Source organism: Triticum urartu, chromosome 7A (assembly GCF_056163025.1).
Source record: "Triticum urartu cultivar PI428250 chromosome 7A, HENAU_Tu73, whole genome shotgun sequence".
In the NCBI taxonomy this organism is placed as follows: Eukaryota; Viridiplantae; Streptophyta; class Magnoliopsida; order Poales; family Poaceae; genus Triticum; species Triticum urartu.
In genome coordinates, this window is record NC_141879.1 from 700478827 (window position 1) to 700496806 (window position 17980).

The 17980-nt window shown below is 46.5% G+C and overlaps 1 long non-coding RNA gene and 1 pseudogene across 1 annotated transcript; both read right to left on the minus strand.

Annotated features, from left to right (window-relative positions):
- Positions 1 to 4774: 4774 nt before the first annotated feature.
- LOC125522198 (uncharacterized) lies at positions 4775 to 5512 on the minus strand (annotated as a pseudogene).
- A 7452-nt stretch (positions 5513 to 12964) lies between these two features.
- Positions 12965 to 13652, minus strand: LOC147961767 (uncharacterized). The gene is made up of 2 exons (XR_015612404.1): positions 13497 to 13652; positions 12965 to 13278 (listed from the first exon to the last, which is right to left on the minus strand). It is a non-coding gene; the product is annotated as an uncharacterized LOC147961767 (long non-coding RNA).
- Between the last annotated feature and the right edge of the window lie 4328 nt (positions 13653 to 17980).

Below are 17980 nucleotides of genomic sequence, written 5' to 3' on the forward strand. Positions count from 1 at the left end.
TGGGCTGGTGCAAGCATCTCGGAGTTGGAACATTCGCTTTGATGAGATGATCAAAGCGTTTGGGTTTATGCAGACTTATGGAGAAGTCTGCATTTACAAGAAAGTGAGTGGGAGCTCTGTAGCATTTCTCATATTGTATGTGGATGACATACTGTTGATGGGAAATGATATAGAATTCTTGGAAAGCATAAAGGCCTATTTGAACAAGTGTTTTTCAATGAAGGACCTTGGAGAAGCTGCTTATATATTAGGCATCAAGATCTATAGAGATAGATCGAGACGCCTCATTGGTCTTTCACAGAGTACGTACCTTGACAAGATATTGAAGAAGTTCAAAATGGATCAGTCAAAGAAGGGGTTCTTGCCTGTATTACAAGGTACGAGATTGAGCTTGGCTCAATGCCCGACCACGGCAGAAGATAGAGAAAAGATGAGTGTCGTCCCCTATGCCTCGGCCATAGGGTCTATCATGTATGCTATGCTGTGTACCAGACCTGATGTAAACCTTGCCGTGAGTTTGGTAGGAAGGTACCAAAGTAATCCCGGCATGGAACACTGGACAGCGGTCAAAAATATCCTGAAGTACCTGAAAAGGACTAAGGAAATGTTTCTCGTTTATGGAGGTGACGAAGAGCTTGTCGTAAAGGGTTACGTCGATGCTAGCTTCGACACAGATCTGGATGACTCTAAGTCACAAACCGGATACGTGTATATTTTGAATGGTGGGGCAGTAAGCTGGTGCAGTTGCAAGCAAAGCGTTGTGGCGGGATCTACATGTGAAGCGGAGTACATGGCAGCCTCGGAGGCAGCACACGAAGCAGTCTGGGTGAAAGAGTTCATTACAGACCTAGGAGTCATACCCAATGCGTCGGGCCCGATGACTCTCTTCTGTGACAACACTGGAGCTATTGCCCTTGCCAAGGAGCCCAGGTTTCACAGGAAGACCAGGCATATCAAGCGTCGCTTCAACTCCATTCGTGAAAGTGTTCAAAATGGAGACATAGAGATTTGTAAAGTACATACAGACCTGAATGTAGCAGATCCGTTGACTAAACCTCTCCCTAGAGCAAAACAAGATCAACACCAGAATTTCATGGGTGTTCGATTCATCACAATGTAACTAGATGATTGACTCTAGTGCAAGTGGGAGACTGTTAGAAATATGCCCTAGAGGCAATAATAAAATGATTATTATATTTCCTTGTTCATGATAATTGTCTATTATTCATGCTATAATTGTATTGTCCGGAAATCGTAATACATGTGTGAATACATAGACCATAATGTGTCCCTAGTGAGCCTCTAGTTGACTAGCTCGTTGATCAACAGATAGTCATGGTTTCCTGGCTATGGACATGGGGATGTCATTGATAACGGGATCACATCATTAGGAGAATGATGTGATGGACAAGACCCAAACCTAAGCATAGCACAAAGATCGTGTAGTTCGTTTGCTGTAGCTTTTCTGGATGTCAAGTATCATTTCCTTAGACCATGAGATTGTGCAACTCCCGGATACCGTAGGAGTGCCTTGGGTGTGCCAAACGTCACAACGTAACTGAGTGACTATAAAGGTACATTACAGGTATCTCCGAAAGTGTCTATTGGATTGGCACGAATCGAGACTGGGATTTGTCACTTCGTATGACGCAGAGGTATCTCTGGGCCCACTCGGTAATGCATCATCATAATGAGCTCAATGTGATCAAGTGGTTGATCACGGGATCATGCATTACGGTACGAGTAAAGTGACTTGCCGGTAACGAGACTGAACAAGGTATTGGGATACCGACGATCGAGTCTCGGGCAAGTAACGTACCGATTGACAAAGGGAATTGAGTACGGGATTGATTAGGTCCTCGACATCGTGGTTCATCCGATGAGATCATCGAGGATCATGTGGGAGCCAACATGGGTATCCAGATCCCGCTGTTGGTTATTGACCACAGAGTCGTCTCGGTCATGTCTGCTTGTCTCCCGAACCCGTAGGGTCTACACACTTAAGGTTCGGTGACGCTAGGGTTGTATAGATATGAGTATGCAGTAATCCGAAAATTGTTCGGAGTCCCGGATGAGATCCTGGACGTCACGAGGAGTTCCGGAATAATCCGGAGGTAAAGAATTATATATGGGAAGTTGTCATACGGTCACCGGAAAGGTTCGGGGGCATATCGGTATTGTACCGGGGCCACCGGAGGGGTTCCGGGGGTCCACCGGAAGGGGCCACCTCTCCCGGAGGGCCTTATGGGCTGTATGAGGAAGGGATCCAGCCCAAAGTGGGCTGGGGCGCCACTCCCCCTAGGGCCCATGCGCCTAGGGTTGGGGGAAACCCTAAGGGGGGGGCGCCCCCTTGCTTGGGGGGCAAGCCCCCCTCCCCTTGACCGCCGCCCCCCCTCTAGATCTCATAGAGGGGGCCGGCCCCCTTCCCCCTTCCCCTATAAATAGAGGGGTGAGGGGAGGGCTGCAAAGGACATCCAAGGCGCAGCCCCTCCCCTCCCCAACACATCTCCTCCTCCGTCACGAGCTTGGCGAAGCCCTGCCGGAGTACTGCTGCTCCACCACCACCACGCCGTCGTGCTGCTGCTGGAGCCATCTTCCTCAACCTCTCCTTCCCCCTTGCTGGATCAAGAAGGAGGAGACGTCACGCTGACCGTACGTGTGTTGAACGCGGAGGTGCCGTCCGTTCGGCGATAGGATCTCCGGTGATTTGGATCACGTCGAGTACGACTTCCTCATCCCCGTTCTTTGAACGCTTCCGCGCGTGATCTACAAAGGTATGTAGATGCAATCCGATCACTCGTTGTTAGATGAACTCATAGATGGATCTTGGTGAAACCGTAGGAAAATTTTTGTTTTCTGCAACATTCCCCAACACAGATCGGTCAAAAAGGGAAAACTCTCGACCCTCAGGAATACTCATCAGACTGCTCCTGTAGATGTGTTCGTTGCGTTTTCCGCAATACCACTGGTCTCTGTACGTGATGACGTGATGGATGCGTGCCTGTGTTGACTCCTAACCTGATGGATGCATGCATGGTGTTGACAGAACCGGTCCAATGTATTTTTGGGCCCGGAGCGATATAAAATAATTTTTTTCATATTAAACTTTTATACTTATTTTAAACTAAGTGTATCAATTATAGTTTTAATTAATATTTTTTATTAATTAGCCATATAATTTTTTCAAATAACATTTATATTATTAATTGGTATGCATCTGTAATGTATATAATTGAAAATTTTAATTCCACGAAATGAAATTTTTATGATTTACCAAAACTTTTCTTTATTGTTAAGACAATCTTTCATATTTATTTTTCTAATATTGCATAAACGATGTAGTGTATACACATTTGCATATACATGCGTGTGTTCATATATCTTTTAATATTATATTGAATATTATGATAGAGATTTATAAGTTATAGACACACTAACAAATATTTTTATAGCGATTTCTAGTGTATATTAGGCGGTCATATTCATGGAAACTTCTAGGGCATAGAAAATGTGGCATCTTAGGTGTAGTAATTCGAAGAACCAAAAATGTTGTTAATTATACTTTTACGCATGATTCGATTACCTAATATGCTTGTCCAGATTCACTTGGTTTAGTTTGGTGCAAATGAGATGCCTAGACGTTTATCGAATTAAAAATTGTGCATTGCTTTAAACATTGAAATCGAGATATCATACTTTTCATTATGATACTAAGACATGCATCGTAAAGAGAGAATAATGTATTTGAACTCAACTCTGCCAGTCGGGTTGGTTTGCCTAAGCGTGGTATAACTTATCAATATGTGATGTGAACTTATGCTTCTGCAAATTGAAGCTTTATTTTTTCCATTTAATAATCTTTTAGATGTAATGTATACTTGATAGATCTTAGTGTAAGTTTTAGTTGGGCCCCTCCCCTCTCGGGGCCTGGGGCGGTCGCCTCTTTTGCCCAGCCTATGGGCCGGCCCTGGGTGTTGACCAATGCGTTCGTGTTTCTGATCCGTGCAATAGTTGCAAGCTCCCGTGGTTGAGCACTTGAACTAACACGTCTCCATCTAATATTCCAAGGGGTGACCCGAGAGCAGAAGGCCCACGGCAGCACTGCCTCCCTCTCCCTGTGATCTCTCAGTACTGACATGTCCCCTCTCTTCTACATAAAATTCATGGCAAGCAGGAGTGCCTGTTCGTTAAAGATAGACTATTTTAGACAGTATATTTTCTTTGCTCGCATCAGAGCTCATAACGAGAAGGTTCCTAATTGAAATAGGGCGGGATTTCATCATACGTGCTTATGATTTCTTCTCTGACTGTCAAGTGTCAACTATAGGGGTTCTCTCTTTTGTGCGAACAGGCGTGGACGAGTGCATGCATGGGTGCGCTGGGGAGGCCAGCGCAGGCATGGGCGGCGGAGGTAGTAAGCCTACCAGGCCACAGCAACAACTACTTGGACGTACGGGGATTTCTCTTTTGGGGAGAAGCCCAGCGATTATTTTGGGGTTGATCTCCATGTACTATTAACCAGCCCCAACTTTTTTGAGTGATTAACTAGCCCCTAATTAATTATCTAACTAGGGGGGTGTACCGTACATAGCAACTACTGCGTTCTGTTGTATATTCTTTTGTTATCCAAGCTTGGTAGATTGCCTGTTAGATGCTTCACCAAATGCCTCGACTGCCTAACAAATTTCTTCCGAAGTAAGATTACTCCCTTCCCTGAAATCATTATTCTGAATCATATGTAACTACTTAGCCATGTTTTATTTTTCATCTCTCATTTTGCGAGTCGAACTACTCTTATTCACTATCTGAACATTGATCCTTTTTTTAGGGGATATGAACATTGATCCTACTGTGAATTTCCGCAGCAACGCGCGGGTACTTATCTAGTTAATTACAGTGCTGCTGCCTCTGCCATGAGACAAGAATCGTGTAGGCGCCGTTTCAGAGGTCGGCGAACCAGTCGTCCTCGTCCTCCTCGTTGAGGTATTGGCGGTAGCGGTCGAGGTCCTCGTCGGCGAGGCTGTAGCGGCGGCGCCAGTACTCGAGCCTCCCTCCGCCTCCTGCATGTTGCTCATCACCCTCTGGTATGCCGCGTTGATCCGCTCGAAGCCCACGGTGTCGCTGTTTTCTTGGCGCACGACGTCCGGGTGGTACTGCAGTGCGAGGCGGTGGAAGGCCTTCTTGGCCTCGCCCCTGGTGGCGCCCGGCGCCAGCCGCAGCGTCCGGTAGTGGTCCTCCTCCAGACCCACGCCCGGGGCCGCCGCCGGCCTCTTTTCCCGCGTCGCCCCGCACCTCACCGCCGCTGACGGCGACGCCCTACGCCGCCGCCCCACCGCCGGCCACGCCGAAGACGACGGCACGCGCAGGCTCAGCACCACTCCTCCTCCGGCGGCAACCGCCATGGGTGTGGCTCTGGGAGCTCGGATCTGGAATTCTGGATGCGTTTGTTGTGCTGACCGCGTGGTGGAGCTGGAATGGTTGATGGCTGGAATGGATGAGGCTGCCGCGTGGTGGCGCGTGGAATTTATAGGGAGGAGGAGGCGGTTGCGGTTGGTTCGGGCTCGCCGGAAGGAGCGGCACGCTTGGGCAGGCTCGCCGTTGTTTCTCACGTTGCCATTGCTCGCACGTTTCGGTACAGACAAAAACTCGACGATACGGAGAGAGGGGACACCGCTCCGTTGCCGCAAGCGTACTATTCCTTCCTTCTGGAAAAAAGAAGAAGCTTTCACGTTATGTAAAAAATGTGTTCTACAATTTCAGCACTCAACAATTGACCGGGTACTCTTTTATTTTTTTGCAAAAGACAGGGTACATATTGCAAACCAGATAAGTAGATACCTTGTTCCCCCTCAGAATCTGATATACCTGTTTCTGGTTTATATACTATACTGCTCCGTCCAATACTATAATACGTTTTTGCAAGCTGTTTTAGTTTGCAAACAACATCCTATATTATGGACGGAGGAAGTACTTTTATAGTAAAAAGTTGTGAAAAAACTGGAAAATACATAATAGAATTTTTTTAATATTGGCACACATGCTCGTGCGTTTATAAAAATTGCACTCTCTAACTAACCATGGCTCAAGCACCACGCACGTTCACGTTCTCCATTTTAACACATCAACCCACCCGTGTGGCACCATATGAGTAGTACAATTCCTCACGTATGCCGAGTGACATCCTTTCATATGGTTGAGATTGCACCCTGAGTCCTTGCAAAAAAAAAAAAGATATTACGCCCTGAGAGAGAAATTATTTTCATGTCCCCAGCCCAATAAATTGACTTAAAACAGCGCCTTAATACTGAAGAATACAAGATAATGCATTGAATAAACACTGATTCAAATCTTTAATTTTGTGATCGAACATGACATCAATTGCATGTAGATTTAATATGTAGGTAAGAACCATGCATTGCAATGGATACAGAATATATAAATATGTTTTTACGAACTTGAAGAATAATTTACCACTCAAACAACACGGCCAGTACAAAAGATTAAAGAACATTTATCATGCCCATATAGAAAGTTGTCGACCATCCGATCAGTATTACAACAAAAACTAACAAATACTAAATCCAAGATATGTTCGGTAGCATCCAAGATCTGAATTACGACAAAGCATTTGAAAGAAAACATTGGTACAATAATAAACATAAGAGCTTATAAGCTAAACTTTGAGTTCGTAATGATGTAACATCAAGTTCGGATAACTAAAAGGCACAATATGCTGAGACACGGGAGAAACATACACCGTCAGTTCACCAATGGAAATGAGGTGATTCTCACCGCTAATGGCAGGCTCAGACAATCCCCTTCGACCTGCACGACACTGGTCAGCCTCGTATAAAACACTCAACCTGGTACAAAAGATCGCAAAATTGAAAATTGTTTGTGCTTTTATTGTAAAAGATTTTTTTCCCATCATACTCAACACACTCGCCCTCTATCTCTCGAAATCTCACAAAAGCTCCAAATTTCTTACTCCCTCCATCCCAAAATTCTTGTCTTAGATTTGTCTAAATATGGATGTATCTAATCATGTTTTAGTGTTAGATACATCTGTATCTAGACAAATACGGAGGGAGTATTTCTCAACATTTTAGATTTATCAAGTAAAGGTTGAGAGGTGAAAACGCACATTCCCCATCCGTTTTCTTTACAAAACATTGACTTTAAATTGATTGTTGTGTCTTGGAATTCCCTGAACGCAGCCCTATTATAATTGTTCAATGTTTTTGATATAGCTTAGCACTCTTAGAACGCAGCCCTATTATGGTACTTCCATTTAGGTGATGTACTCCCACCTATCGTGATTGTACCATTTATTATGTGGTATATGGTAAGATATAAATAGGGAGACTCGGGCCGCGTTCCCCTAGGGTGACTCGGGCGGCCAGAAACCTAGCCGCCGGCGCCGCAAACTCCCTCCTCCTCTCCCTCCGCCGCCACCGGAAGACGCCGCCGGGCTAAGCCCGGGGGCCGACGGCGGTGGCGGGGGATCTCCTTTCTCGCGCGTCTCCGGGGTGAGGCGGACCCCAAGGCATGTGGTGGCGCGACCGATCTGGGATCCGCGGCGCGGCGGATGGCTGCAGGCGGCGGGAGGCCGGCCCGTCCTCGGACGGCGACGGATTGGTGTGGCGGAGGCCAGGGCTGCGGGCGCTGCGGATGGCCCTTCGGGCGGCGGCTTGGCTGCGGTTGGCGGCCGGCTTGGCTGCGGTGGCGTGCATGCTGCCTTCAGATCGGCGACGGCGGTGTGGAGGGCCTGATGGTCTCGTCGGCGGCACCTTCGATCATATTTGTTCTGACCGGTGCAGCCGGCAGTGGTGGTCATCTCTTTCGTCAGAGGTGGTCGGCTTGAGGCTGGGTGTTCGGATCTCGGGATCCGTTATCTGGCACCAGCTGCGAGTTGAGGAGACGTAGTTGCCGGTGAAAACCGAGCCGGCGGCGGGCGATGGCGGCGTTCCACGTCGTTACCTTGATGAATGCATCGTCATGTGACTACCGTCGACCCACTCGTATTGCTCCGGGGGAAACCCTAGGATCTGGTGTTCCAGACCAGACGATGGCAGCACTGCGGTGTCGTTTCTCTCTTGGCAGCATCGTTTTGTGGAGCAGCGCTGGAAGTCAGAGGGAGGAGGTGGAGCGGCTTCGTCTTGCACGGAGCTTCGGTAGAGATGTCAAGTCATGCCTGACCGACAGGTGCTACGCTTGGTCATGCCTGATCGGCAGGTGCTACGCACGACAGATCCTCCAAGGGCTTCAAGCTGTGTCGGCTGGTGGTACTTGGCAGCATGGCGTTGACGTGTATCAGTGGCGAGTGCGACGTGTTCAGCTGTTTGCGCGCAGGAAGGAGGTGCCGTTGGGCGCCGTGGTGGCGTCGACGATAGCTGGACCGAGTAAGGTTGATGCATCAGTACAGTTCTGAAGATGGAGCGGTGGCAGTTGGCGGCGGCGGCCTCTGAGAGCACGCCGGACCAGTGTGTGTCCCAGACCCGGCAAGTGACTAGGTTGGGGTCTCGGGTCTTAGATGTTAGGCTTGGCTGTGATGTCTGTTTGGTATTAGGCCCAGGCTATATGCGCCCCTTCATCAACTGGATAGGTGTAACGATAGTTTGTTGCTTAGACGGTGGCTTTAATCTTATGGTTGTATGACTTTGTAACGTCACATGAGAATAATTAATAAAGTGACCGTATGCATCGTCCAAATGCAAAGGCCGGGGGTCATCTTCCTTTTTAAAAAAAGATATAAATAGGGGAGTCCTACGCGTGTGCAGGGCGATAGGTTGATTAGATCGTCTGCCTTGGCAACTGTCGGATGCTGCTCGAAATAGTCATCTGGTCTCCTCCACAAAAGCCCAGCGAACTGTAACAAGCTCAAATGTTCAATGTTGCGTTCATTCATATGCAACAACGGCAGTGGCGGTGCGAGCATCTAGATGTTGTGATGTCACGAGGATGTGGTGTAGTCAATTTTCTCAACTTGCTTGATCAGCAGTGGTATACACGTACATGAGGTTCTCCTGTTCGCCAAATTCACCTGTAATCACTAAACTACCCAGCTACAAATTCCCACGAACAACGCGGGGTATCATTTCTAGTATAGTACTACCTCTTTAACATAATACTATCTCTATATAAAAATATAAGATGTTTTGGTAATCTAAAGTAACCTGTCAAAATGTCTTATATTTGGGTAAGGACCTCTCTCGTGTGACCGCGTCGCCCCCGCGAGCGACCGGCCGCGCCCCTGGTGCCTCCTCCCCGAACCTCCTTCTTTCCTCCCTCCCCACCGCCGTCATTGGCGTCCGGCACCGAGCCTGGCCCGGGCGGCGGCCTCTGGCCTTTCCCCTCTCGGTGTCACGCTGACGCGGGGCGGCACCGGCGCTGCAGGGTGCTCCTAGGCGGCGGGCCCTTCGTCCTGTTGGCGGGCAATTTGCTGGGCGGCGGCGCTGCCGTTGGCAGCAGGGTGGCGCGGCGGCGCGATTTGGCGACGCCCGCTCAACCCAGATCTGGGCCATATCTAGGTCTGGGTGGGCCGGCGGTAGGGAGGGTCGAAGTTGTGGCTTCTGGGAGGCGGGGGAGTGGCGGTGGGTGAGTGGGTGCTAGTGGTTGGCATCAACCTACTGCAACGTGGCCGGTGGGGCTTTGCAGGCCTGTTTTGGGCCTGGCCGGGCCGGGGTGGCCTGGTATGCCCTGCTGCCGCGTCTGGACGGTGACTGCGACGGTGTCGGAGGCATGGGCCTCCCGTACACCGACGGTGGAGGTGGTTCCCTCCCGCGCGGCTTCGGTGTTGCTGCTCCTATCGCCTGGTGCTTCTTTCTTCGTCCACTTGGGCTCGTGGTGGTGATCGCAGTGAGGTGGCGTGGGTGGCGCCTAGACCACGGTGGCACATACTGGTGGGCGGCGGGTTGGCCAGTTGGCTCCGGCCCGGTTGGGCAGTGGGGTTTGAAGTACAGGAGCAATCTTTGCCGGTTCTTCCGGCTTTAATGCGGTGACACCTGCGGGTGTCGTCATTCCTTCCTGTGTAACTAATGGCGATGCAAGGTAAACCAGAGACCAATACATCACATCTAGCAGTCGAGTTCGTTTTACGAATGAATGCTTGCGTGGGTCATGGAGTGATGCCTGCACAGAAACTTTCTGATTGCTGGGACATTTTTTTTAAGCAAGAGCGGTAGAACCCGCAAACTTGCGAGGTGGGTGATGGTTTAGTACAGAAACTTGCAAAAGGTGATTCCACCACCCCTAAACTTGCAAAGCGGGGGCTGATTTAATCCACAGCCAATTAAGAGTTGACAATTGGCGCTGTTGGTCATGGCCCACCCGCTCGCCTGGTAATTTTGTGAAAAAAAAACCTTTACCTTTCTGAAAATCATGCACGGTGCATGTGTCATTGAAGTACACCGATTCATTGAGTGAAAATTGCATCAATCTGATAAATAATTAGTTAGTCAATATATTTGCTTTGATGTAAATAGTACTTTCTGGAGGTTTTAGTGCAGACCAAGCAGATCAGCAGATTGGATGCGCGTGATCACCGGACAAAGCTGATGTTGAAGTGACTTTCACAAGTCAGATGGTGTTCTTCAAGGAGAGTCGTGAGTACTTATGTTGAGAGGGAGCTTGTGAGTTTGATTGTCTCTTTTTGCTGTTTTTATAGAAAGGAGGCGCTTGCCCGGCCTTAAAATAAGGCACTTACAAATGTTGCAAGTCTGATACTAAGTACAGTAGCAAATAAAAGAGATACATGCCCGAAGGCGGGTCCGAGCAACGCAGCGCCGAAAGGCTATCGAGGTAGCTAGGGGCGGACTTGTGCCGGTGGTGTCCCCTGTGTCGGTCGTCGCATCTGAGTCTGAAGTGCAATCACGCCGGATTGAGTCCTAAAGCAAGTTAGCTTACAAACACTAGAAGCAGCCCAAGGGAATCGTGTATGGAGAGTTTTGTGCTAGTTGTGCACGTATGGATCAAGTTTTTCTTATATCATTTATTTTATATCGCAAGTATGGATCAAGTTACTCCATGAAGCTAGCTTAGTGGGTAGAACATTATGTAGTGAAGGGCAGGTGTTGCGTTCGAATCTCAGCATAGCATCAAGTTTTTAGTTGGTCGATGGAGCCGTGTACGGGTATTTTGAGCAGGCCTATCAATATGTCTTTTACCTCAGGATCGAAAAAACATTAAAGACCCATGACGAACGAAAAATCAGCCGAGTCCTACCATAAATGAAAAAAGTGGAGAAACAATCCACCTTTTAATATGGGAACGTTTATAAACGGCGCGCCGGCCGAACCGTTCCGTCGGACGCCTCGGCACGCACTGCAGCTCGCGGGCCCATGCGCCACTCGTCCTGCCCAAACGCGTCAAGTGGCTGGGGATCACGTGGCCCACTCCACACCACACCTTATCTCTTTCGTCTCCCACCATACCTTATCTCTTTCATCTTTCTTCTCCCTCCCGTAGCATCCACTCTTTCTCCATTGCCTTTTCTCTTTCTTTCTCCCGCAACGAACCACTCCGCGAGCTGCCGGTGACGCACGAGGGGCGACGAGTTATGCTACAAGGGGGTGCCGGTGCTGCACTCCAGCCACCTCACGGCGAGCCTTCTCTTTTCCCCCACCGCTGCCACACCCCCACGCGGGAGGTCGACAAGCATGACGAGGCAGCCGCCGCCATGGATGTTGTGCTGCAAATGGCAGCGAGATGCTACAATCATTCGCGAGAAATGCTACATCCGATGGCAGGGGATGCTACAACCGGCATTTTTTTTGTTGGAACCAACCCTCTGAGTTTTTGCTGAATCTTTTGTTTGCTGGAAGCGACATTTTTATTTGCTGGAACCGGCTAATTGTTTTGTTTCAACAGACAATTGAGCTTTCGTTTGCTGAGATTTTTTGTTGGAACCGGCATTAATTTTTGCTACTACCGGTGAGGGATTTTGATACATCCAGTATGGCGAGGCTACGACCTTGACGGCGGCGACTCTTTTTTTTTTGCTACAACCGTTGTTGTTTTTAGCTACCACGGCGATGTTTTTTGCTACATTCATTCATTGTCGTTTACTGGTGGCCGTTGTTCGTGCAATCCTATGCTTCCAACACAAAAATGGTGCTGCAACCGTAGTCTTGTTTTGCTACTACCAGCACAGTGTTTTGCTACATCCATCAAGCAGAAGATGCGACCTGGCGACGGCGGCGACGGAGTTTTTGCTGCAACCGTAATTGGTTGTTGCTACTACGGGCGAACTTTTTTGCTTTCATCCATCAAGGAGCTGCGACCTTGCGACGGCAGGGATGACGTTTTTGCTGCAACCGTTGTCAGGAAGTTTTTTGCTACATCCGTTCAATGGCGTGATTGGCTGGTGGGATCATCGACGCAATTCCATTCAGCGAGCATCAACGGCTAGGGGCAGCGGCGGAGCTACAACCGGAGCCGATGAGAGCTGCAACCACAGGTGCAACTGTCGCATGGGTCGAGGCAGCAACAAGGAGGACCGGCGAGGGTGGGAACCAACGACGAGGACGGCCGGCGAGGGTGCGGATCGGCGACGAGGAAGGCCACCGGAGGGGAGATAAGGCACCGGAGGGGAGCTGCGCGAGACGGCAGAGATGCGGGGATCTGCACGAGCGTGAGATGCGCGAGGAGGAAGAAGATCTGGGACGAATCATTTTTTTCCCGCTAGATTGAACGGCTAGAATAAATGGCATCATGCGGCTAGGGTGCGACCGGCCCAAACTTTGGGCCGGTGCGTCGGCGCAGATTACTCACCTTTTAATATTAGGTATAGATATAGAATTGCTTAGGCCTGCTTGTTGAGATCGTACATTTTCCCCGCAAAAAAAGAGATGGTGTTATTTTTCTTTTGTAAAACAGATCGTCCCTTATCTTCGCTGTATGGACACGAGGCTGTATGAACACAGAACGATATTATACATGCCAATTTTACTTTTAGTCACAACCATTATAATTATATTCATCGAAATATATTATCACCAGCTTATGCTGATATTAATCAACTCTTATTGCGCAATACAGAACATTATGTCTATGATGGAAAAGGAGAAGGCAAAGGAGGAAGGGATGTCGTCGCCACTTGACTGTCTTCTGAAGAAGAGGATTTTTTACACGCTGTCTTGCATTCATCCAAAGCTGTGTAGCAGTGCTCATCTACAAGACAGCAGAAGCAAATAACTGCAGTGGTGCAAGGACTGAAACGCTTGCATAGCCCGGCAGGTAGATTGATCTTCTCGCTATGAGTCTTGGCCATGGTACCGCCTATGTAAATAACAAACGTATAATTGTTATGCAATTATTCTCAACAGATTAGTCAAGACACAAAAAAGTAAGTCTTCGGTAGCTATAGTACATACTTCTTAGAAAAGCGAAATAACTATTTCTTTTGCGAAAGAGAGAAGCAGAAGAACAACACATTCATAACCGGTGGACTAAATTCATGAAGAGTTGTAAAGAGAAATATCAGCCGGTGTGCTTACATTGAGCAATAGTAGCAGAACATACGAGTAGTGCAAGCATGCACATCGTGTACTTGTCCATCCTCGCATACATCAATACGCAGGAACCCAGTTTTGGTTCTCGATGAGAAATATTTGTTCGACTATATTTTGCTGGCAATCAACATATGACTCGTATAAATAGGAGATCTCTACTCCTAAAGATAGAGGGAGTTCGTACGTCGTTCATCGGTACTCAGTCATTAATACAAACAGATTTCATCAGTTCTTGGTCATTAATGCAAACAAATTTCGTCGGTACTCAATCATTAATGCAAACAAAGTTCATCGGTACTCAGTCATTAATGCAAACAGATTTCATCAGTACTCAGTCATTAATACAAACATAATTTGGAAATGAAGCACCAAAATCAATTTGAAAATCAAGCCATTACCTACATCTAAGTAGGGATTTTTTTCACGCCAAATCAATTGTAAAATTGAGCCATTAATGTGATCCATTAATTAGTTAGGGACTTAATTGAAATGCAAATAATTAATAGTAGGAAGTTATTTCAATCGTATCTCTATTCCTAAACGGGCAGTACGTAGGTCAGTCGCTCGTTCATTACACCTCCCACTGGTTTTTGTTCCACCTCACACTGATTTTTTCAACAAAGGAACAACCCCACCGATCTTTTTAAGCGAACCCCAGCTTTGATTGGGGTTTTTCTCTTCTAAGATTGTTTTCGCTCCGTTCCTATTTCTTTTCATCTATTCTTCCCGATCCATCATATAAAAAAACACATTTCGATCCATTCCCAATTCATTTTTTCCTTCCAAACCCAACGCCCATCCGATCTAGATCTACATGAGGGGTTTCTCCTGTCCCTTCTGCAAGCCATGGAAGCGAGAAGGAGGGATAGCAAAGGCGAGCACGGTGGCCTCTGGGCCATCACGTGGGAAAATGAAAGGAGGTGGCACGATCTTTTAGCGCACCGCGGCTGCTGCTTGTGTCATGGTTTCCCTTCCTACATCCCTACCTCCAACTCGATATCTGGCTGCCGTGACACCACAGATGGCCAAATCTGGGTACACGGCATCACAGAGGACGCCACGCGCCCGCTCCTTGCATCGTCTTGTACATGGCTATTACTAGCCGGCGGTGGAGCTGACCGCCTAACCCACAACAATATCCCCGTGGCCTTCGGCGCCTTTGGGGAGGTCGTGGGGGTCACCGCACAACAGTGCATGGGTTATCGCCCAATTCCGTGATGGCCACGCTCCATGGAGCTATGGAGAAGAAGAACACGAGAGGCCTGAACTTATGTATTTATCAATCAACATTTGAATGTTTTCGAATTCAACAACGTTCAGATTTCCCAACCAATGAACAGATGACACCCATTTATCCCAAAACCCCCCACCGGCCACCGTATATTTTCTTATTTCGAGAAAACGGGTCGGGCAAAACCCTGACCCGGTTTCAACTAAAGCGGCACCACCACAAAACCTCGCCGGACCACCACTAAAAACTGGCCACAAAACTCCCTGGATCCACAGCTAACAATCGCCGTCAACTTGCTACCTACGGAAAAGGCAAGCTTCTTGGGAAATCTCCAACCCCTCCTACATAACAGTAGAGATCTCACCTAACACACACCACAAAGAAAGACACAAATGAGGCCGACGGCCATGGAAGAAGGGTGGGGGAGAAGAACGAAGAGCGGATCAAAACCAGATCAGGCAGGCAGCCATGGGAGAGAGGGGTGAACATGGAGAGGAAGGTGTACCTGGAGACGAGCAAGAAGGAAGAACAGCAGCCAGACAATTGGGGAAATCCCAGCAAAATTAACGGGTCAGGAACAAATTCTACTGCTACGCCTAGTACTTGAATTCTTCGCCCGCGTCACATCTCTTACAGGGAATGTCTACAAAATAAATGCGTCAAAGAAACTAGATACATGTTAAGAAACAAACAATAGACAAAAACTAAATATTCTAAAAACAATTCATCACTAGCAGTAGACAGAACTTGGATAGTTGTATAAGTTACACTTCAAGAACACATTGTGCCTGAATGAGACTGGAAAGAACAATAGCACACCAAGAATTACAATGCAAAATGATAGTTTGTATAAATGACACCGTGACATTGATAGTTGTAAAAATTACACTAAAACTGGCTAAGAAAATGCACTGCAATTGACCAAGAATTACAGTGCAAACTGCATATAAATTACTCCATAGAAATTTCAATGTATCAATGTAAGAATGCAACAACTTACACTGGAAAAAACCTACTGTATTTACACTGTTAAAATACAACTGCTAGTTGTACTATTACTGACATTTCTTTTCCAAAATTGCAGATTGGGAGCATGACGAGAACAATAAGTCTGGATGACATCCCTAGACCTAGGACACATGACATCCCTATAACCAACAACATAATCAACAAGCACAAGAAAAAGAAAAAAAAGAAACAAACTTGATTAACATAAAACTTGAAAAGAGCTTTGTCAAAGGATCCTTCATCACCAGAAAATTCCTGAAGAAAAAAAAAAGACAACACAGCCAAAATAAATAAAACTGATAACATAATCTGAAAAAAAATAACTAAAAAAATAAGACAGAAATAACTACCATATACATCAGATACGGTCCATCTTCTGCAAAGTCATTAGGCACGAATGGTTCACGAACAGAATCTGCACTCTCGAAAGATGATACTAACGGAACGTCCTGGTGAGAGACTTTCCGAAGCTTACCCATTAAACTAAAACCTATAAATTACAGAGCTAAAAGCATGAATATTACACTGAAATTAAGGCAAAAATTACATTGTAAATACATATGATAAGCAAGGCGGTTACACGGTAAAACTAGGGGTACAGTGTAAAAATTGGGAAGAAAGACTACAATGAAAATTAGCATGAGAGAGTAATACAAAAATTAAAAAAGGCAAAATTCAGGAATTACATAACTAAACCAAGATAAATACACTGCAAAAATGTGAGAAAATACACTGTAAATACATATATAAACCACCATAATTCTAGGGGAAATTACACTGGAATCAGGGCCCATATAAAATGTCAGGAACTACATAGCTGAAACATTAAAATTACACAGTAACTCGCATAAATTACACCGAACTAAGGGACAAATACACAGAAACTATAGGATGAATTACACAGTAATTATTGGGCGAATTACACAGCAATTATAGAGTGAATTATGCTGAAGCTACAGGACGAATTACACAATAATTATAGAGTGAACATGACACAGTAATTCTAGAGTGATTTACACTGAAACTGCAGGATGAATTACACAGTAATTCTAGAGTGAATTACACAGTAAAACTACGACATGAATTACACAGTAATTCTATAGTGAATTACACTGAAACTATAGGACGATATACACAGAAATTCTATAGTGAATTACACAGTAATTCTATAGTAAATTACACTGAAACTACATGATGAATTACACAGTAAAAATCAGGCAAAATACACAGTAAATACTAGTAATTCTAGAGTGAAAAAACACTGAAACTATGGGCACAGTAAATATAGTGCAATTTGCATAGTGTATTACACTAGAACTATGGGGATTACACAGTAAGTCTGAGACAAAATACTCAGTAATTCTAGTGTATATGACACTGAAACTATGGGGATACATAACAACAGTCAGCAGAAGCAAAATATATAAAACCTGCGTTAGATACACAGTTCCCAGGGCATTAAAAGAATGAGAAGCTTAAAGGGATTACATTGCAAAAGCACATAAAAATCACACCAAGGCTAGTACAGGGCTACACCACAGAATGACACATCAAAAACCAGAGCACTGACACTCTGGGTAGCTAGGAAGAACCTAACAACAACTAAACCTACAGTAACAGGGATTTATGCACTCACAGGCCAAAGGGGGCGTGCGGCAAAGGGCAAAGGAGGAACCTAACTACATCTATAAACATCTAGAAACTGTAGAACCAACACGCCCAGAGGAGGAAACACCCATCTACCAGCGAACAAATAGACCACCTACCAACACAAATCACAAACCACAAAAACTCCCGCCTCAAAACCTATGATTGATCCATACATCTATCTGAATCACAAAACTAACCACACATGATCCTACCACGAGCAGACGAGGAACAAAAATGGCGGACACCACGAAGCAGACAAGGAACGATGGCGGACAGCGCGAAGCAGAACGAACCATAAAACTACAAGCACACCTACCATGAATATACAACAACATGGCCTGGGATCACAACACACACCTAACACGAACCCTAACTAAATCACATCAGCAACTGACCCCAGATTTGGAAGCTACACACCGAGAAATGAACAAAAATCACGCAGTCGAGAGAGAAATTGAGAGACCAACCAACAGCGGGAGGCGAGAATTGAAGAGAAATGAGAGAGAAATCAAGCTCCACAGGTGGGGGATCACGGAATCGACATGAACAGGAAGGAATCGCATCCACTGCTCGAGCGCCT